Source organism: Oncorhynchus gorbuscha, linkage group LG09 (genome assembly GCF_021184085.1).
Source record: "Oncorhynchus gorbuscha isolate QuinsamMale2020 ecotype Even-year linkage group LG09, OgorEven_v1.0, whole genome shotgun sequence".
Lineage (NCBI taxonomy): Eukaryota > Metazoa > Chordata > Actinopteri > Salmoniformes > Salmonidae > Oncorhynchus > Oncorhynchus gorbuscha.
Genome location: NC_060181.1, coordinates 46025358 through 46049065, shown reverse-complemented (window position 1 = coordinate 46049065; position 23708 = coordinate 46025358). Strand labels below are relative to the sequence as shown.

Genomic DNA, 23708 nt, shown 5'->3' with positions numbered 1-23708 from the left:
TCAACATCTGGCAGGCCGAAGGACGAATCTGGGTTTGGCGGATGCCAGGAGAACACTACCTGCCCGATTGCATATTGCCAACTGTAAAGTTTGGTGAAGGAGGGCTAATGGTCTGGGGCTGTTTTTCATGGCTCGGGCCCATTAGTTCCAGTCAAGGGAAATCTTAACACTACAGCATACAATGACAATCTCGACGATTCTGTGCTTCCAACTTTGTGGCAACAATTTGGGGAAGGCCCTTTCCTGTTTCAGCATGACAATGTGACGACCTCACTGATGCTCATATGGCTGAATGGAAGTCTCTGCAGCAATGTTCCAACATCTAGTAGAAAGCCTTCCCAGAAGAGTTGAGGCAGTTATAGCAGCAAATGGGGGACCATCTCCATATTAATGCCCATGATTTTGGAATTAGATGTTAGACAAGCAAGCGTCCACATACTTTTGGTCATATAGTGTATATGTCACATCAAATAGGGCTGCAAAAGACATGGTCAGAGTATGGTCACAGAAGGAACATTGCCAGGGCTGAGCAGTCACAGCACAGTCAAAAACAGTGATGAGAGGAAAAGTTGAAAAGGAGGTGGAACAGAAGATAGGTAGCGTTTCCACAGTGCTGTACAGCTACCCAGAAAAGCTCCAAAGGACACCCTGCCTATGCCTGTCCCAAGGCCACGTACAATGGAAAAAGAGAGGACAAGTAGCAGAGCGAAAGCGAGAGAGAAAGAGACAAGGTGAGTGCCAGCATGAGAGAGAGAAAACAGGGAGCGAGAGATACAAAAGAGAGCGAGGGAGAGAGACAGAAGACGGCAGACACAAGCAAAGCAAAGCACAGACCTCCAAGGTTTAATTGGGTTAACTCATAAACATAAGTGCAAAGTGCATCAAATTTAAACACAAAAGCTGCAGTGTAGTGTAGTGCAAAGGGTGATATTGTTACTACAAGTGTTTGGCAAACCTGCCTTCGACATAACAAAAAGCAACAGAACAAAATTATTATTTCCCCTCAATCCTTCTGAGCACAATAGCAAACAGCATAATAAAAAAATAAGGGGGGATAAAGAAAGTTGAATTTAGTTGTTTTTCTCTTCAGGTAAATAATATTTGCTTACCTAAGTACTCGTTGAGGAAGGCAAGCGAGGCTATGTAGCAGCCTAGACTGAGGAACTCTGCTAGCACCATGAGCCAGGTACAAATGTTGAGCGCCACCATGAGCAGCTCGGTGAGGATCAGCTCAGTGAAGGAGATGGCCACCACGTGCACAAGCTCTGACTCAAACAACAGCAGTGCGCCGTACATCAGGATGCCACCTGGGGATGCCTCAAAGAAGTGTTAGTGACGTAGTAGCGGTTGAGTAACTGTTTAATCAGCTTGAGAAAGAAACTAGAGAATGGGTCAACTAGAATGTATTCTAGTAATCAACTAAAATCAATTTGTTTCTACTTAATGATGATAAGACCTAAAAATACAATGAATTGGTTTATTCTTTTAGGAGACGAAATATGTACATTTGGCCTTCATTTTGGTTTATTTATTTTAAGTTACTTTGATCCCCAATGGGGAAAGAGGGATACCTAGTCAGTTGTACAACTGAATGCATTTAACTGAAATGTGCCATCCGCATTTAACCCAACCTCTCTGAATCAGAGGTGCGGGAGGCTGCCTTAACATCCACGTCATCAGAGCCCAGGGAAGAGTGGGTTAACTACCTTGCTCTGGGGCAGAAGGACAGATTTTTACATTGTCAGCACAGGGATTCGATCCAGCAACCTTTCGGTTACTGGCCCAATGTCCCTACCCTACCTGCTGCCCCTTCAATGCTCACTGAAAGTCTGTTATTCATTGAGACACCAGACAGTCCAGTAAGTCTGGAGACACGGGGTTTGACTCAATCATATTATTTATCGCGTATCCCGAACCCACCCAGGTAAACCCCTCTGAGTATTGTAGCTTGACACTAATTCATCTATTCTATGGTTGTGCCTATCATTTAATCATAACTCTCTGCAAATTGAGCTTAATTGCCTATAACTGATCACATAATTGCCTTTTCCATACAGTCTACATACAGTGCATTCCTGAGAGTTAAACTAGATGATAAATTAAAACTGACGACCGTGGCCTGTTTTTCATTGGTATTAGGCCTTTAATTAAAAAACGAAAGCTGTCAGGAAGGTACACTTCAGTAGGAACATAAGATCTTTTTCAACACGCTGCATGGCTTAGTGATTACAGAAATATTGATTTACAGAACACACAAAAGTCTGGATGTAACTGTGGATGACTCTTGGTAACCTAAGCTACTGAGAAACAGGACTGTCTGAGAGTCAGGGGACAGTGGACTGAAGTTTTGCACATAGTAAAAATGATGAAATAGAAGTGTGTTGCCTGGACAAACAGTGAGTAATAAAAATGTGGTTTAGCCACTATGCTGCGCGTCATTCAGATTGCTTTCAGGAAAGCTGCCATACTGTGCGGATGGATCCTTTGGATATAAGAGTTTGTGCACCTGGCCAACACCTGTTATATATCTAATATCCATTATGTTTCTCAGCACCCTTCCCTGTGTGTTAGTATCCATCATTAGAACTGTGTTAAGGAAATCTAACTCAGAAAGCTACAGGAGTATCCTGTCAACCCTCTTACCTTGGTAAATACTGATTAACTGATTAACAAATGCCTCGGTGCTTGACAAACTGGCCCAGGGCTGCTGAGCGCTTGTAGCTGTTCCTGCCGTGGACCACGAGCAGCAGACCAATGTGCTTAAAAACTGGGTGATGGAGAAATATTCAGTCTTCATAAGGGGTGCCTGCTTCTCCTCCTGCATGGGAAAAGCATAAGAGCATATTCTAGGGATGGACACATATGGGGCCCTTAACAGGTTTTGCATTTTTGTAAAAAAAAATCATGTTTTTACTATTTAATGTAATAATAAATGGATAAGGTAAGAGGCGTAATATGGATTATTAACCTTTCCTTCAATACCAATGCCACAGTCTGCTGCCTGGATCATATTGACATCATTACCTCCATCACATGGAGAGCCACATGTCAGCCACAGGTTCAATAATAGCATGTAAAAGAGCAATATGGAGATAAGGCTTATGCCCCAGGACAAAACAATGTTAATAGAGATGCTTATGCTCTTTGATTGTGGACATAGGGGTGTACCTTCTCATAATGGGTCTAGTTTCTTCATTTTCAAAACAAAGTAGTCAATAGTGAGAGGTATATTACTGGTAGGCATTTTCTACAATCTATTTTATAATTTGGCATTCATTGTACACAGATCATTGTCGCAGTTCTGTGTCTCAAAGGATGAGAGTGGTTAGTTGTTACAAAACCTGTGCTATAGGTGGAACAGGTTCTGTTGGCTGTGTGCTGCTTGAGCAGGTGGACGATCTGGGCTTTCTGAGTGGGGGAGCAGCGACAGCAGACTACCGCTGGACACTGACACGCCAGTTCCACAAACTCATGCTCATTGTCCCGCAGACTATGTGGGAAGATAAACATATGGATTTGGAAAATGCAAACACATCTGGACCCACAAGCACATTCACATATTACTTACTGTACCATCTCTTCAGATCAACAGTGATAAAATGTAGTTTGTTTTGCTTATAAAATCATAACTGATGTGCTTTGTTGCTCTTCTTGCGGTTTTGGACTCAAAATGTTTTAGTTTTGACACCAGAATATTTTTGGCTGCATCTACTGTACCATCTTGAGAGGCTTGTAAGAAGTGTGTTGTGTTGTAGTACCGCCAAGGAGTCTCCAGAGATGACCAGAGCACAGTCGTGTTTCCTTCTGAAGGCATTGAGCTCCAGATGGGCCTCTCCACCGTTGGAGACCTGCTCGAGAGCCCGGCAACACAATCAGTGGAAGGACAGATACAAGACCATTTCCTCATCCCTTTAAACACTCATTAAGTGAGAGATTATTATTTTAACATTAAAAAGAAAGAGAAACGTACCCATCTTCACTTCTGGACACCAAATGGGAGCTTTTAGCGATACAAGTAGTTGTCTCCAGCTTATCCCCAGTAAGCATCCATATCTGAACTGAAAACAAAACCATGACAAGGAATCAGTGACAGAGTATCCGCAAAGGACCATCTTGCAGTATTTCATATTATACAAGGACCAGTCAAATTCTATGGAGTGCCTCTTTTTCACAGCTAACATTATAATGTACATGGAAACAACAGCACAATATAAATGCAGCCAACATGAACAGTACGTTCACAGTTTGATTCCAGCATTGCTGAGGAGCTCCAGGGATGGCCTGATGTCGACCTCAACCCCAGTCAAACACAGAAGCTCCATCTCCCTCTCCAGACTTTCTACCACTGCTGACACTTTCAGAGCCTGGTCATGCATACGCAGCTTGGCCTGGTTGTACCGGTTCTACACTGACACAGAGAGGGAAAGAGAGACCATCAGTGAGGGAGGAGAGATGAGAAAGGAAGTGATAATTAAAGAGAGGTAGGGAGGTACAAATAGATAGTCAAAGGGAGAAATCTGAGATAAATAAATAGCCATGGCAAGAGTGTAGTGCAAGAGAGGAGAGGAAATAAGTGGAACGAGGGAAAGTATTGGGTTTGTAGGTTATTTTGAATTCAGCAGGACATTAAGCCTCTAATCTAAGCCTGGGTGGGGATTCTATTACGCTAACATATGGAGTTGTTTTAAGATGGTCATACAAAGGATAATTTAAATATTTGACTTTGCATTTTAAGACTCCTTTAGGTAAAAATATACAGTACCAGTCAAAAGTTTGGACCTATTCATTCAATGTTTTTTCTTTCTTTCTTCACCTTATATTAAAACTATGAAATAACACACATGGAATAATGTAGTAACTAAAAAAGGGTTAAACTAATCTAAATATATTTTAGATTCTTCAAAGTAGCCACCCTTTGCCTTGATAACAGCTTTGCACACTCTTGGCATTCTCTCAACCAGCTTTATGAGGAATACTTTTCCAACAGTCTAGAAGGAGTTCCCACATATGCTGAACACTTGTTGGCTGCTTTTCCTTCACTCTGCAGTTCAACTCATCCCAAACCATCTCAATTTGGTTGAGGTTGGGTGACTGTGGAGGCCAGGTCATCTCATCCAGCACTCCACTCTCCTTGGTCAAATAGCCCTTACACAGCCTGGAGGTGTGTTTTGGGTCATTGTCCTGTTGAAAAACAAATGATAGTCCCACAAAGCGCAAACCAGATATGATGGCGTATCGTTGCAGAATGCTGTGGTATCCATGCTGGTTAAGTGTGCCTTGAATTATAAATAAATCACAGACAGTGTCACCTGCAAAGCACCCCCCACACCATCACACATCCTCCTCCATGCTTCATGGTGGGAACCACACATAAGGAGATCATCTGTTCACCCACTCTGTGTCACACAAAGACACGGCAGTTGGAACCAGAAATGTCAAAATTGGGCTCATCAGACCAAAGGACAGATTTCCATCAGTCTAATGTCCATTGCTCATGTTTCTTGGTACAAACAAGTCTCTTTTTCTTATTGGTGTCCTTTAGTAGTGGTTTATTTGAAGGAATTCGACCATGAAGGCCTGAATAACGCAGTCTCCTCTGAACAGTTGATGTTGAGATGTGTCTGTTACTTGAACCCTGAAGCATTTATTTGGGCTGCAATTTCTGAGGCTGGTAACGCTAATGAAAGTATCCTCTGCAGAAGATTTAACTCTGGGTCTTCCTTTCCTGTGGCTGTCCTCATGACAGCCAGTTTCATCATAGCGCTTGATGGTTTTTGTAACTGCAAATGAAAAAAACTTTTTAAAAGTTCTTGATTGACTGACCATGTTTTAAAGTAATGATGGACATTGCTCTTAGCTTATTTGAGCTGTTCTTGCCAAAATATGGACTTGGTCTTTACCAAATAGGGCTATTTTCTGTATCCCACCCCTAACTTGTCACAACCCAACTGATTGGCTCAAACGCATTAAGGAAAAAAAGAAAATCCACAAATTAACTTTTAACAAGGTACACCTGTTAATTTAAAAGCATTACCTCATGAAGCTGGTTGAGAGAATGCAAAGTTGTCATCAAGGCAAAGGGTGGCTACGTTGAAGAATCTCAAATATTGTAACGAAGTGGGCTGAGAGTCGGGAAGAAAGTTCAGGGAGGGAGTGTTTTAATAAATAAACACAAAATAAGAAACACGAACAACGCACAAACATGACACAGGAACAGAAACAATAATGTCTGGGGGAAGGAACCACAGGGAGTGACATACAGTTGAAGTCGGAAGTTTACATACACTAAGGTTGGAGTCATTAAAACTTGTTTTTCAACCAACCTCTTTCCCTACTGTATTTATTTTATTTATTTATTTATTTTGCTCCTTTGCACCCCATTATTTTTATTTCTACTTTGCACATTTCTTCCACTGCAAATCTACCATTCCAGTGTTTTACTTGCAATATTGTATTTACTTTGCCACCATGGCCTTTTTTTGACTTTACCTCCCTTATCTCACCTCATTTGCTCACATCGTATATAGACTTGTTTATACTGTATTATTGACTGTATGTTTGTTTTACTCCATGTGTAACTCTGTGTTGTTGTATGTGTCGAACTGCTTTGCTTTATCTTGGCCAGGTCGCAATTGTAAATGAGAACTTGTTCTCAACTTGCCTACCTGGTTAAATAAAGGTGAAATAAATTAAATTAAATAAAAAACCACTCCACAAATTTCTTCTTAACAAACTATAGTTTTGGCAAGTCGGTTAGGACATCTACTTTGTGCATGACAAGTAATTTTTACAACAATTGTTTACAGACAGATTAATTCACTGTATCACAATTCCAGTGGGTAAGAAGTTTACATACACTAAGTTGACTGTGCCTTTAAACAGCTTGGAAAATTCCAGAAAATGATGTCATGGCTTCAGAAGCTTCTGATAGGGTAATTGATATCATTTGAGTCAATTGGAGGTGTACCCGTGGATGTGTTTCAAGGCCTACCTTCAAACTCAATGCCCATCATGTTGTGGGGGTGCTTCGCTGCAGGGGGGACTGGTGCACTTCGCAAAATAGATGGCACATGAGCGAGGAAAATTATGTGTACATTGAAGCAACATCTCAAGACATCAGTCAGGAAGTTAAAGCTTGGTCACAAATGGGTCTTCCAAATGGACAATGGCCTCAAGCATACTTCCAAAGTTGTGGCAAAATGGCTTAAGGACAACAAATCAAATCAAAGTTTATTCGTCATGTGCGCCGAATACAACAGTGAAATTCTTACTTACAGGCTCTAACCAATAGTGCGAAAAAAAAGCTGCGAAATTCAAACGAGCCTGCAAAGAACTAATGGGACTGTAGCGACTGTGTTGACCTCAAAATCTGGGGAGTGAACTAAGTTTCTATTCAAGCGTTGATCGACATGGTAATGGCTCTGTAGTATTGGAGAAAAGTTGAAAAAACTGACCCTCCATTACATTGTGACTTGTCATGCCGTAACGTACAGCATAAAGCAAATATTTCTGTCTTACAATCTCTCTCCACCAGGTGTAGCACTTCTCTCATCATTTAAAAACAAGAAATGGATAGTGACGGGGGTGAGGGGGGATACTTAGTCATTTTTTGCGTCGTCACTGCAAGCGATCATGACTCTCAAAAGACAATGTTTACTTCTGAATATCACTTTAGCACCGCCCTAAAAACCCGATGCAAATTTGATACAAACCTTCAAATCAGTATGTAATGACACATTACATAAACTCTTTACAGTTTTTTATTTATATTTTAGATGCGATAAGGTGATGTTGGACAAAAAGAATTGTTCCCACACGACATCTCTCCTTCTCAATATCACGCATTAGTTACGCTTCCCCACCCGCCATTTTTAAAAATACCCGACGGAGCTCGTTGCCTTCTTGAATCATGCAGAAACGGGCAGTGTGGAGGTCATGTCATTTATTTTGTTGGAAAGGGGAGAAATTGTGCTTTACAATGGCATTGACATTTATTATTCAGTTGATCTGGAAGTATTACGTTATTTGGCGCTAAAATAAGGTCAATTGTACGGACCAAGGCGTTATACAAAAGTGAGTGAGTTTACGTTATATATACAGACACCGGTTAGTCAGGCTTATTGAGGTAGTATGTACATGTAGGTATGGTTAAAATGACTAGATATATTTGATGAACATAGAGTAGCAGTAGCGTAAAAAGAGGGGTTGGCGGGTGGTGGGACACAATGCAGTTAGCCCAGTTAGCACTGGTTGGTCGGGCCAATTGAGGTAGTATGTACATGAATGTATACTTAAAGTGACTATGCATATTAGATAAACAGAGAGTAGCAGCAACGTAAAAGAGGGGTTGGGGGCTGTATACAATGCAAATAGTCCGGGTAACCATTTGAGTCTTATGGCTTGGGGTTAAAAACTGTTGAGAAGCCTTTTGGTCCTAGACTTGGCCCTCCGGTACCGCTTGCCATGCGGTAGTAGAGAGAACAGTCTATGACTGGGGTGACTGGGGTCTTTGACCATTTTTAGGGCCTTCCTCTGACACCGCCTGGTGTAGAGGTCCTGGATAGCAGGCAGCTTTGCCCCAGTGATGTACAGGGCCGTACACACTACCCTCTGAAGTGCTTTACGGTCGGAGGCCGAGCAATTGCCATACAAGGCAGTGATGCAACCAGTCAGGATGTTCTCGATGTTGCAGCTGTAGAACCTTTTGAGGATCTCAGGACCCATGCCAAATCTTTTTAGTTTCCTGAGGGAAAATAGTCTTTGTCGTGCCCTCTATACGACTGTCTACATGTGTTTGGACCATTCTAGTTTGTTGTTGATGTGAACACCAAGGAACTTGAAGCTCTCAATCTGCTCCACTACAGCCCCGTCAATGAGAATGGGGGCGTGCTCCGTGCTCCTTTTCCTGTAGTCCACAATCATCTCCTTAGTCTTGGTTACGTTGAGGGATTGGTTGTTATTCTGGCACCACCCGGCCAGGTCTCTGACCTCCTCCCTGTAGGCTGTCTCTTCATTGTCGGTGATCAGGCCTACCACCTACCACTGTCTGCAAACTTAATGATGGTGTTGGAGTTGTGCCTGGCCATGCAGTTGTGGGTGAACATGGAGTACAGGAGGGGACTGAGCACGCACCCCTGGGGAGCTTCATTGTTGAGGATAAGCGTGGCATATGTGTTGCTACCGACCCTCACCACCTGGGGGCGGCCCGTCAGGAAGTCCAAGATCCAGCAAATTGGAAATTGGTGTTGATTTGAGCCATTACTAGCCTTTCAAAGCACTTCATGGCTACGGACGTGAGTGCTACGGGTCCGTAGTCATTTAGGCAGGTTGCCTTTGTGTTCTTGGGCACAAGGACTATGGTGGTCTGCTCGAAACATGTTGGTGTTACAGACTCAGACAGGGAGAGGTTGAAAATGTCAGTGAAGACACCTGCCAGCTCGTCTGCACATGCCCGGAGCACACATCCTGGTAACCCGTCTGGCCAAGCAGCCTTGTGTATGTTGACCTGTTTAAAGGTCTTACTCACGTCTGCGTGATCACACAGTCATCCGGAACAGCTGATGCTCTCATGCATGCCTCAATGTTGCTTGCCTCAAAGCGAGCATAGAAGTGATTTAGCTCATCTGGTAGGCCCGTGTCACTGGGCAGCTCGCGGCTGTGCTTCCCATTGTAGCCTGTAATAGTTTGCGAGCCCTGCCACATCCGTCGATTGTCGGAGCCGAATTTAGCTCTGTACTGACACGTTGCCTGTTTGATGGTTCGTCGCAGGGCATAGCAGGAATTCTTGTAAGCTTCCGAGTCCCACACCTTGAAAGCAGCAGCTCTACCCTTTAGCTCAGTGCGAATGTTGCCTATTATCCATGGCTTCTGGTTGGGGTATGTACATACATTACCTGTGTGGATGGCGTCCTCAATGCACTTATTGATAAAGCCAGTGACTGATGTGGTGAATTGCTCAATGTCATTGGAAGAATTCCCGAACATGTTCCAGTCTGTGATATCAAAACAGTCCTGTAGTTTAGCATCTGCTTCATCTGACCACTTTTTTATTGACCGAGTCACTGGTGCTTCCTGTTTTAATTTTTGCTTGTAAGCAGGAATCAGGATAGAGTTGCGGTCGGATTTACCAAATGGAGGGCGAGGGAGAGCTTGGTACGCGTCTCTGTGTGTGGAGTACAGGTGATCTATAATTTTTTTCCGTCTGGTTGCACATTTAACATGTTGATAGAGATTTGGTAGAACTGACTTAAGTTTCCCTGCATTAAAGTCTCCGGCCACTAGTAGCGCCACCTCTGGGTGAGTGGTTTCCTGTTTGCTTATTTCCTTATACAGCTGACTGAGTGCAGTCTTAGTACCAGCATCTGTTTGTGGTGGTAAATAAACAGCCACGAAAAGTATAGCTGAGAACTCTCTAGGCAAGTAGTGTAGCCTGCAATGTATCACAATATACTTCAGGCAAGGAAAATCTAGAGACTTCCTTAGATTTCGTGCACCATCTGTAGTTTACAAATATGCACAGACCGCCTCCCCTCATCTTATCGGAGTGTGCAGTTCTATCCTGCCGGTGCAGCGTATATCCCGCTAGCTGAATATCCATGTCATCATTCAGCCACGATTCCGTGAAACATAGGATATTACAGTTTTTGATGTTCCGTTGGTAGGATATTCGTGATCGTACCTCATCTAATTTATTGTTCAATGATTGTACGTTGGCGAGTCATATTGACGGTAACGGCAGCAACTCGCCTTCTGTGGGTCCTGGCGAGGCATCCATCTTCGTCCTCTGTACCTGCATCGCTTCCTCTTGCGAAAAACTGGGATTCCGGCCCTGCCGGTTGTTTGGAGAATATCATGTCTTGCTTGTTGTGGAAATAATCTTTGTCTAATTCGAGGTGAGTGATCGCTGTCCTGATATCCAGAAGCTCTTTTCTGCCATAAGATACTGTTGCAGAAACAATATGTACAAAATAATTTACAAATATTGTGAAAAACCCAAACGTAATAGCACAATTAGTTGAGCGCCCGTAAAACTGCTGCCATGTCTTCCGTCGCCATTTTAGGTTGTTGCACACAAAGTCAAGGTATTGGAGTGGCCAATCCAAAGCCCTGATCTCAATCCTATAGAAATGTTGTGGGAAGAACTAAAAAAGCTGGTGCGAGCAAGGAGGCCTACAAACCTGACTCAGTTACACCAGCTCTGTCAGGAGGAATAGGCCAAAATTCACCCAACTTATTGTGGGAAGCTTGTGGGAGGTTACCCGAAACGTTTGACCCAAGTTAAACAATGTAAAGGCAATGCTACCAAATACTAATTGAGTGTATGTAAACTTCTGACCCCCTGGGAATGTGATGAAAGAAATAAAAGTTGAAATAAATCATTATCTCTACTATTATTCTGACCCATCTGGACAAGAGGAATACCTATGTGAGAATGCTGTTCATCGACTACAACTCGGCATTTAACACCATAGTGCCCTCCAAGCTCGTCATCAAGCTCGAGACCCTCGGTCTCAACCCCGCCCTGTGCAACTGGGTACTGGACTTCCTGACGGGCCGCTCCCAGGTGGTGAGGGTAGGCAACAACATTTCCACCCCGCTGATCCTCAACACTGGGGCCCCACAAGGGTGCGTTCTGAGTCCTCTCCTGTACTCCCTGTTCACCCACGACTGCGTGGCCACGCACGCCTCCTACTCAATCATCAAGTTTGCGGACGACACAACAGTGGTAGGCTTGATTACCAACAACGACGAGACGGCCTACAGGGAGGAGGTGAGGGCCCTCGGAGTGTGGTGTCAGGAAAATAACCTCACACTCAACGTCAACAAAACTAAGGAGATGATTGTGGACTTCAGGAAACAGCAGAGGGAACACCCCCCTATCCACATTGATGGAAGAGTAGTGGAGAGGGTAGTACGTTTTAAGTTCCTCTGCGTACACATCACAGACAAACTGAATTGGTCCACCCACACAGACAGCATTGTGAAGAAGGCGCAGCAGCGCCTCTTCAACCTCAGGAGGCTGAAGAAATTCGGCTTGTCACCAAAAGCCCTCCCAAACTTCTACAGATGCACAATCGAGAGCATCCTGTCGGGCTGTATCACCGCCTGGTACGCAACTGCTCTGCCCACAACCGTAAGGCTCTCCAGAGGGTAGTGAGGTCTGCAAAACGCATCACCGGGGGCAAACTACCTGCCCTCCAGAAGATCATCAAGGACAACAACCACCCGAGCCACTGCCTGTTCACCCCGCTATCATCCAGAAGGCGAGGTCAGTACAGGTGTATCAAAGCTGGGACCGAGAGACTGAAAAACAGCTTCTATCTCAAGGCCATCAGACTGTTAAACAGCCACCACTAATATTGAGTGGCTGCTGCTAACACACTGACTCAACTCCAGCCACTTTAATAATGGGAATTGATGGGAAATGTAAAATATATCACTAGCCACTTTAAACAATGCTACCTAATATAATGTTTACATACCCTACATTATTCATCTCATATGTATATGTATATACTGTACTCTATATCATCTACTGCATCTTTATGTAATACATGTGTCAGGATTTGGCCAGGGTTGTTCCGTTTTTTTGTCACTAGATGCCCCCATTGTGCCTTTTGACCTTTTGTTTTCCCTTGATCCCCATTATTATTTGCACCTGTGCCTCGTTTCCCCTGATTGTATTTAAACCCTTTGTTTTCCTCAGTTCTTTGCTCTGTGTTTGTATGTTAGCACCCAGCCCTAGTACTCTGTGAACTCTTGTTGATCCCGGTGGACTCTCTTGTGGAATTCTGTTTTTTGTTCTTGTTTGTTTGTTTTTGAGTATCTTTTGAGGCTTTTTGTGCTATACCTTCCACCTTGTGGATTTACCTTTTTTGTCTTGGAGGATTACCTTTGTTCTTGTGGAATTCCTTTTGAGGTTGTGGAGTTACATGTTTTCCTGAAGAATTTCACTTTTTACTTCATTAAATACACCGTCTCAAGTACTGCTGTGTCTGCCTCATCTTCTGGGTTCTGCCGACTATTCGTGGCTCAGTTGGTTAAGTGACTGTTTCTCACTCCGGAGACCCGGGTTCGTAACCGGGTCCTGACAACATGTATCACTAGCCACTTTAACTATGCCACTTTGTTTACATACTCATCTCATATGTATACTGCACTCAATACCATCTACTGTATCTTGCCTATGCCGCTCTGTACCATCACTCACTCATATATCTGTATGTACATATTCTTTATCCCCTTACACTTGTGTCTATAAGGTAGAAGTTTTGGAATTGTTAGCTAGATTACTTGTTGGTTATTACTGCATTGTCGGAACTAGAAGCACAAGCACAAGCTACACTCACATTAACATCTGCTAACCATGTGTATGTGACAAATAAAATTAGATTTCATTTGATTTGACATTTCACATTCTTAAAATAAAGTGGTGATCCCAGCTGAGCTAAAACAGGGACTTATTACTAGGATTAAATATCAAGAAGAGTTTAAATGTATTTGGCTAAGGTGTATGTATACTTCCGACTTCAACTGTATATAAGGGAAGGTAATCGGGGAAGTGATGGAGTCTAGGTGAGTCTGATGACGCGCAGATGCACATAACGATGGTGACAGATGTGCGCCATAACGAGCAGCATGGTGACCTAGAGGCCGGAGGGAGCACACATAACAAATATAAAATATATTTTCATTTGTTTAACACTTTTTTGGTTACTACATGATTCCATGTTTTATTTCATAATTTTGATGTCTTAATTATTATTCTGTAATGTAGTTAGTGCAATGTAGTTAGTTTAAAAAATAAAATAAAAAATAGAATGTGTAGGTGTGTCCAAACTTTTGACTGGTACTGTATATAAAAACATTATTTGACAAAGCATTGAATTTGGATTTACTGCTATTAGCCCATAGAAACACATTGAATTCATACATGGATAATCAGAAGAAAGATCAGGAAACAATTCTTTTTTTTTACACACATTTAACCCTTTCTTTTAGCCACTAAACTACTTACATATACTTCTACTCATTCTTTTTTTATACAGGTACCGTGCTACCTTCAGTCGAGTCTTGTGATGCTTGTGGGCGTCCTAGAGCAAAACAACCGACATGTTCGTGAGAGACTCACCTTTACATAGAGGATTCATACAACCCTGCATGCCACTGCTGGCTTGTCTCTGAAGCTAAGCAGGGTCGGTCCCTGGATGGGTGACCAGATGCTGCTGGAAGTGGTTTTGGAGGGCCAGTATTTATATACATTTTATTGAACCTTTATTTAACTAGGCAAGTCAGTTAAGAACAAATTCTTATTTACAATGACGGCCTACCCCGGCCAAACCCTAATCTATTCTGGCCCAATTGTGCGTTGCCCTATGGAAGGCACTCTTTACTCTGGTCTAAAACAATATCCCAATGCCCCAGGGCAGTGTTTGAGAACATTTCCCTGTGTAGGGTGGCATCTTTCAGATGGGACGTTAAACGGGTGTCCCAACTCTCTGTAGTCACTAAAGGTCCCATGGCACTTATTGGAAGAGTAAGGGTGTTATTCCTGTGTCCTGTCTAAATTTCCAATCTGGTCCGCATACCATCATGGCCCCTTAATCATCTCCCCTGTAACTATTCCCCAGGTTGTTGCTGTAAATGAGAATGTTCAGTCAACTTACCTGGTAAAATAATACAATTTCATATGAGTCCCATGACGCTTGTGGGGGTTGTAGAGCAAAACCACTGACATGAGTCTCCCCTTTCCATAGTGGGGTCATAATAGTTTATAGGCCAAACCGTTCGGAGTTATCATTTGCGTGAGAAGACCAATTTTCAGTATGTCTCATGGTCAGACAAACACAGCTGTAGCTTTGCCACCTTTCACCTCGGATGCGGTGGATTGGGATGCAGCCCATGCAGATAGCTCTAGCTTAAACAGACAAAAGTTGTAGTATTATGCTAATTAGATTTCCGTGGAACCGCAGAAATCAACTCAAGTGGGTTAATCAGGGACATTATATTTTGTACCTCAAAGTCTGCTTACTGCTCCTTGGATAGGCATTTATTAGCCACCGTCCTAAGCCCTTCCCTGGCCATGTTCCCACTCTGAGAACAAAAAAGGGGATTGTTAGGAGAGAGGGACGTAATATGATGAAAATATTAATTACTGAACAATTGTAGGGACACCAACTCAATATCTATATTCCAGGCAGATATTTTTCATTCAACAAACAATACGTTTTAACAAATGTCATATCACATACAGTAGGTTAAACACACTGTATAGTATAGAGTAGAGGCATAGATCATTTCATCTAACTGAGAGTCAGCTGCATCAGAACAGTCAACCAACAACGACAGAAGTCAATGGGGAATAAAGCCACCTAGGGGCTAAATTCAGAGGACACAAAATCAACAGATGGTGGTTTATTTTTTATATGAAACGCCAATGAGCTGAAACTGACACTCTGATTGCTTATTGACATGGTACCCATATTGCTTGGACAGTCTATGGGTTATTACAGTCAATGGAACATCATTAAAACTGTTGTTAGGAATATGACATACTGGATCTGTCCCAAATGGCACCTTATTCCCTATATAGTGAACTAATTTATATTAAACCACAGCCTTGGTCAAAAATAGTACACTAAATAAGGAACAGGGCACAATTTGGGAGGCAGACACTGTAATGGCTCCTAGACAAGGAATGCAATTCATGTAGGTCACTAATTAAATTGAAAACAGCCTCTGGTCATAAATGACTCAATACTGCCAATATAATTATGAACATACAGTACACCACACCCAGTCATGGGTGGGCCTGTTGATCTTGTGATGAATGTCCTGGTTAACAATTGAGGTAATTAGCCTGCATGTGTTAGATTCATTTTTTTCATATAATACAGCCTTACCTCCTCCTCCAGCCACTCATTGTACTGCACGATACTCGCCATGGCAACATCAGTGCCCTTAATAAACATGTGATGTCACCTGTGGTCTCCTCCTAGAGCAAAGTATGAAAAAAATTATACATGTTTAACCATATAAAAAGCATTTCAGTGCCATATCATACTAACAACAGACCTGAATTCAAATACTACTTTAAATCCTTCAAATTAGTTTAATGTTTGTGTTAACCTGCCTAGATGGGGTTTGCACTTTTCTGACTATTCTATTGATTCCATTGCAACGGGATAGCTCAATCAAGCACAGCTTAAGTATTTTAAATGATTTCAAATAGTATTTAAACCCAGGTCTGACTAACACACACACATAGTTACCAAACATGTAATGGTCACCAAAACTAAGTCCATACCCTGACGATGATGACCATCCTCTTGCTCTTGGAGGTGAAGGTCTGCAGGATGTAGTAGGTTAGGATTTGTCCTGCTGGGGTCTTCGGCAGCAGGGAGATCAGGTCCCTAGTCACCAGTCAGGCCTACGCTCTCAGTCCACCGCACCAGTGCCACCTAAAGAGGAACAACGCACACACAGTAAGGTCAGGAACACACCCGCACTACTACACAGACCCAAGCCCTCTGCTCCTCTCATTAGGGGCTGGCTATGGGTCCACATAGAGGTTTCACAGGTCAAGGTTAGGGGCTCTGTGTATGCTCACAGGGTCAACTTCCTGATCGCCCTGAAACAAATCCAACACATGAAATTAACTGGTTCATTGTTAAGTATCATTCACAGCTGAGAGGGAATACAATGAGACACAGAACGAGGTTGTTAGCCTCATAGTAACAGAAGGACTAACTATAACTCAGTGGCCAATTATTACACAATAGAAGGAGCAGAATGGTGAATAATCCTGTAGTCATTGGCTATGCTTTAGATTAGGACATATGGTGAAGGGACCAAAACCAATATAATATACCTACTGTAATATATATAAAATAATATACCAACCAATGACAATAACATACATAGACAGTTTCCAAGGGGGAAACTCATGTCAGGAAGTACACTAATGCTAATGTCAAATGTGTTATGCAGGATCATTACGATGCTAGATAAGCCTAAAAATATGCACATTTTGATCATTTGTTTATCCAATAATCTATATAAAATGACCCTAAGTATCGCTTGTGGTCAAAAAGCATGGTCAATAATTGAAACAGAAAGGCATGCGCTAAAACTGGCCTCTACTTAAAGCTGCAATATGTAATGTTTTGAGTGACCCGTTATGAATCGGTCATTCTCAATGAAAGCAAGTCTAAGAAGTGCTAGATCTGTTCTATGTGTGCTATTTCTATGCTTCCCGATCTTGTTTTTTTTTTACTTTCGGTTTTGGACACAAGCTTCAAACAGCTGAAAATACAATATTTTTTGTTATTGAAACAATATTTCACAGCAGTTTAGATGGTAAATTGATTCTCTGCACTATACTTTGCTTGTTTTGATTCACATAAACTGAAATTAGGGAAACTATTAGAAATTTTGCAACCAGGAAATGGCGGAGCGTTTCTGCAAGTAACTGAACTGAGGTTTATCATAATGAATGGGGATCTTTGTGGTTGTGTGTGTGCTAGCGTGCGTGTCCCTTCCCCCAATAATAATAGAGCATACACTCAACCACAGCTTCTGAGTGTATGTTCAGTACACAATTGTCATGCAGTACATCACTTTACTGGATATAACCCAAAATCCTGAATCATCATCCACTGTCATGATATTGATAGTTCGTTGCCTTACAAATACTATGTATACAATGGTCTAAGTGCTTTATCTCTGGAGTCTGGACACAGTTCATTCACAAACAGAGGAGTGTTTTTCTATTTGTCTTTTCCCTCCCACCAAGTTCAGCTACACGACTCAATTCTCCACGTCCTCATTTTTTATTTGCTCACTCAAAAGGTTGATATTACTGTATACTCCTGACTTACAAAAAGGAACTGATTGCTAATACCCCATAATTTTTTTCTGGTTCCCCTTTTGAGGTCCGTGCTAGGCTGGCTATATGTACTTAATACACATCTGTGGCAAGAACGTGTGTATGCGCGCGCGCACACAGTCAGGATCTAATACCTACCTCCTCAATCTAGTTTATCAGCTCCATGGGAACAATTTAAAGCCATTTCAACTTTGATACAAACTGTATGTAAATCATATGTTACATAAGGAATTTAAGAGACTACCCGTGACTACTTTACGATGTTATGTTCTTATTTCTCAGAGTAAATAACTCACGGACAAAACTTTAACCAAGTTGAATCATTCTCCAAAGATTCTGTACAGCTGAAAACAGCTGCTAAACATTTAAGACATCACAGTTTATATGCATCCTACTTAAGACACTCCTCTTCCTTACAGTTTATGGCTCCACAGGAAAGAAGGTAACCAGATAACTGACCTCATCTCCTGACCCAGAGATATCCATATGTCTTCCCTATATCAACACATCACTCTACTCTCTTCCATCAAAACACATTCCAAAGCCTTCTGGCTTTTTACAAACTCATTCAGCCTCTATTCAAGGCTTTTTCTATATCATTTATTTAATATCTCAATGTTCAAAGTTTAGCCGATCCCAGCAACGACAATGGCAGACCAGTTTAAACTACCCAATCAATCATTTGAATACCATTCCCAACATTCTAGTGATCATGTATATCAAAATTAAATCAACAGCATCTAAGCATTTCATGATGAAAATGGATCTGTAATAGCTCAATTCTTCCCACTATGTCATTACCAATCAAAACTAGGATTTTAAAAGCACTTGCTAAACATTATTGTCTTAGTTGATTTAGGGTGGTCAACATTCAAGATAACATGTAGCACTAAATTTTAGTTGTCATATTAGCACTATGCATGTATGTAAAACATTCATACATGCTGACTGACTCCATAGATAAATGTCCATCTTTGCAGTTTTATTTGGTCACCTATTGAAATGGGTCAATCAGGGACTTATATATGCAAGTGATAATACCCAACAAGCCAAACAAATTGTTCCTTTGCCTGGTACTCCCATTGTGGTCCACCTTTTCTATCCAATATAAAAGACAGTGGGGAGGAAAAATAGTGAGTGAGAGAGAGTCATATGTGTGAGAGTCATATGTGAGGGAGAGATGGAGCAGAAAAGAGAGAGGGCGACAGATAGAAGTGGTGGGGGGACTGAACAACCACATACCCCTCTTATTGTCTCTCAGAGAACATGTAATATTGATCAATCCAAGCAGTGCCAGACAATAGAGGCAGATAGCTCCAAGTGTAAAGGGAAATAAATATACACATCAAGGTGAGACAGGATGGACGAGCAGGCAGGCAATTCCAGAGCAAACAAAAAGGGAAACCGAGCTATACATCTTTTGGTTACCATATCATCTTCATTTTGACTTCTAGTCTGCGCTGGGCTCGTGCCTAGTGCAAGCCAAGGTAAGTTCCACAAAGGCCTCACAAAATCATTGTTCCATGGGTGAAAAACACTCCAGTGGCCCGGAACACTGTACTATATGAGGGGATTAGCGATCCTTAGATATGAATTGAATATTTATGACAAAGTTATATGACGAAGACTCCTCCTCATCCAGCGACCTCTCCCTGTTCCCTCTGTGTATTCGATATTCATCTAGGACTTTCTTGGAATTCTCTAATAACAGCGGCCATATTCCCATCAGAATGGGCAGTAAATAAAGTTGAACAAAGATGCCCATTCCGAATGTTCCAAAATGTTGTGTCCTGCTGACTATGTTTGAAATAAGACCATTGATACAGTAGACAGGTAATGCAGCGACTTTCATAGGCTGCAATCACCCTGCCAACTCTCACTAGCCTGAGAAAATCCTGACAATGCCATACAATGCCATAACTGAGGTGCTACAGCACAACACCAGCACTCCGTCTCCCTCCCCCACTAAGCAGTGAAGTAGCTACCAGATGATTAAACCCTCACTCCGCTCAGGGCACAATTCACTTGACACGGGTTTAGACCAAATGACACAGCGGCACGGAAACGCTGTATCATCATCTGTATTGTGTCATATCTGGTTTGGGGGCTTTTACATCTTCTCCGCCCTGACAACACCCATCAATTCAACTCAGTGGCATCTCACGGACATTCCACTGTGCCAGCTAGGTTTGACAAGGTTGATGTGATCCACTGGAGCGGGTAATATCGCCTTATTAACCATTGTTGCTGCTAGAGAGAGAGAGAGACTCCTACAAAAATTCAAAATGACAACCCTTCAGCAAGCCTACAACAGAGCGCTCACTTCACTATGAAAAATGGGAGTGGTAGCCAGTCAAGTTATGAGAGCTCCTTCTATTGCCAGCTGCCCTTAACTTCATGCTTCATCTTACCCTCCTTTCAGACTACCCTTCACTGCTACATTCTCATTTTCTCTGTTTTAATCCCTTACACCGAGGTGGGTAAATGCTTGGTCTCCTTTGAGGGTTAAACCACTATATATATTCATATATGTCTACCTTGAATTCTGCATTTAATAGATTACTTCCCCTGAGTTGGCAGATCTGTGCACAACTGCGCTCTATACTGTACATTCAACGTAACAATGGCATCACCATAGCTCTGCACGTGATATTAAAATGTATTTATTCCTATGAATTACATCATGCTTACAGATGACTACAATTTCACACATTGATATCTATCTATATGCCCTTTGTTCCTCACAAACCATGCCATGCAGGGACCTATAATGAGGTTATGTTAGATTTTAACGTAGAGTTACAATCCATCTCTGTCACGCTCTGTCATCTCTGTAATAAAAGGAACATGAAACACACCAGCACTACAAATCATTAGGGCTGAAGCGTTAGCTGCTGACGAGTAGTGTGCTAAAAAGACGCATCTTTCATTAGCAGAGCTTAAACAGAGTGCAGTCATGACTTCAGCTACAGATCAAACTCAGCCACCTAGAGGAAATGCTGGTCTTGAAAGTATGTCGGTGTAACGCTTCAGGACTGAGCATGAATGAACAATGAAAAGGCCAAGAGGAGAAGTAGCGGAGAGAGAGGTTTAACGCAATGACTCTTTATGAGGAGTCGTGAGCCATGATCTCTCCTGATCTTGGAAAGTTAATAAAGCAAAGAGATCAATAGCTAATCTTTCTGCTGCTAATTCCTATAATTGACAAGTGATGTTTGCACATGTTTACTGAGGCTACTCAAATTCAGTGAACCATTTAGGACAATACTAAGAATGTGACCCTAGTAGAGTATGATCACCTGTGCATATGACTGCACTATATGGCTCTGGATCTCATCCATGGTGTCCGTCCCATAGGACACTGTCCCCAGGTGCAGCCGCTTGAAAATCAGCTCGTTCTGTGTTAGAGTTCCATCAATTCAAAACGCAGAATGAAGTGAGATTTGTATTAGAGGCAAACAATAGGTTAATGAGTGAGAGCCTCTATACCAGCACATAAATCCCATACTGGTGCTCATTGAGTCATTTTTGAGGTGGTCATGCATTCATTATGGCTACAGTGTTAACCCTATGATTTCTTTCAGTATCGGTTGGCAGAGTAAATTTCTTTTTGGGGGTGGGGGGAAATCACCTCACTTAGCTTAAAACCTGTTAGGGAAGATGCGAATTTTCTATGCATATGATAAGTATGTGTGTATAGAAAACACCCTGAAGTCTCTAAAACTGGTTCAATTGTGTCTGTGGCTATAACAGAACGTGTTTAGGAGTAAAATTCCCAGGGAAAACTGTTCACCAAAAACACAAAAAAAATATTAATCCGCCAGTCAATGTATTGTCTAAGGCGACAGAAAAAAAAACGAGGATCCCATTACAATGGCTACAGCTTCCACATGATGTCGCCAGTACTGGCATTTTATGGCTGCTTTATCCTTGGTTAGATGACATATGGGCATTTCCTGTCTTGAGGCGCACCGCAGGATGTTATGAAAGTGTAAACATGGAGGATGATTTCAAGACTTGCTGCTATCGAATACAGATCGCCCCGTGATCAATTTGACAGATTATTAACGTTTATTAATACCTAAAGTTGGTTTAGAAAAGTGATTTGTAAAAGTTTATAGGCAAAAAAAAAGTGACGTTGCGTCTTGTAACGGGGAATTTTCCTGGATCAGACTGGCCTTCATGAAATGACATTTTGGGTATACAATGACGGATTTAATCGGGAAAAAGACCCAATTGTGATGTTTATGGGACATATAGGAGTGCCAACAGAGAAGCTCGTCAAAGGTAATGAATGTTTTATATTTTATTTCTGCGTTTTGTTGTTGCGCCGGCTACCACAAAATCTGTTGTTTAGGTGACGTTCTGGTATTTTGGGGGGTGCATGCTATCAGATAATAGCTTCTCATGCTTTCGCCGAAAAGCATTTTACAAATCTGACTTGGTGGCTAGATTCACAACGAGTGTAGCTTTAATTCAGTACCTTGCATGTGTGTTTTAATGAGTTTTATCGAAAACTATAGGTGGCGCACTGAAATTTCCATTGATTGATGTTCCTGCACTGGAACTACATTCTGCGTCATCCCTAAGAGGTTTAAACAGATAAAGGGAACAACATTCTTAATTGTGGCACCTATGCTTATGAAATATTCTCAGATCTTTCTAAATGAAATAATATCTTACCAAATAGAAATAATGTTCCTTATGGCCATCTTAATCTTAAAATGTCTGCCATCGTGCTAACAGAGGTCAGGGTAAGGTTTGGTTATTGGAAATTAAACTCATTTGTTCTAAAAGAGTCATAAAAAACAAATGTAAAAAAATAAAATAGAAATTAACTAAGAATCTCTGTAACGGTTTTCTTCCGTTGAAGGAGAGGACCAAAGCGCAGCGTGGTTAGTGTTCATTTTATTTAATAATAAATCCAAACTGAACACTTCAATTTACAAAAAACAACAAATGTGAAAACCGAAAAACCGAAAACAATACCGTGTGGTGTAAAACACAAACATGTAAACAATCACCCACAAAACAACAGTGAAACCCATGCTACCTAAGTATGATTCTCAATCAGAGACAACTAACGACACCTGCCTCTGATTGAGAACCATACTAGGCCGAACACAGAAATACAACAATAAATAGACAAACAAAACATAGAATGCCCATACAACTCACGTCCTGACCAACTAAAACAAACAATAAACACAATAACTAGGGTCAGAACGTGACAGTACCCCACTCCCAAAGTGCGGACTCCGGCCGCAAAACCTGAACCAATAGGGGAGGGTCCGAGTGGGCATCTGTCTGCGGTGGCGGCTCTGGCGCTGGACGTGGACCCCACTCCACCATAGTCTTAGTCCGCCTCTGTGGTCTCCTAGGAACAGCGACCCTTGCCGCCGACCCTGACCTGGGAACCCTAAACAACAGGCCCACCGGACTGAGGAACACCTCTGGAATTAAGGGGTAGCTCAGGACTGATAGGTAGCTCAGGACCGATAGGTAGCTCAGGACCGATAGGTAGCTCAGGACTGATGGATAACTCAGGACTGAGGGGGTAGGTCAGGTCTGAGAGATAACTCAGGCTGGTTGACGACTCTGGCATCTCCTGGCTGACTGACAGCTCTGGCAGCTCCTGGCTGACTGATGGCTCTGTCAGATCCTGGCTGACTGGCGGCTCTGGCGGATCCTGGCTGACTGGTGGCTCTGGCAGACCCTGGCTGACTGGCGGCTCTGGCGGATCCTGGCTGACTGGCAGCTCTGGCGGATCCTGGCTGACTGGCGGCTCTGGCGGCTCCTGACTGACTGGCGGCTCTGGCGG

At 42.3% G+C, this 23708-nt stretch overlaps 1 pseudogene; it reads right to left on the bottom strand.

Moving 5' to 3' along the window:
• The window catches only part of LOC124044393, a 47117-nt pseudogene that overhangs the window by 2174 nt on the left and 21235 nt on the right, over window positions 1-23708 (bottom strand).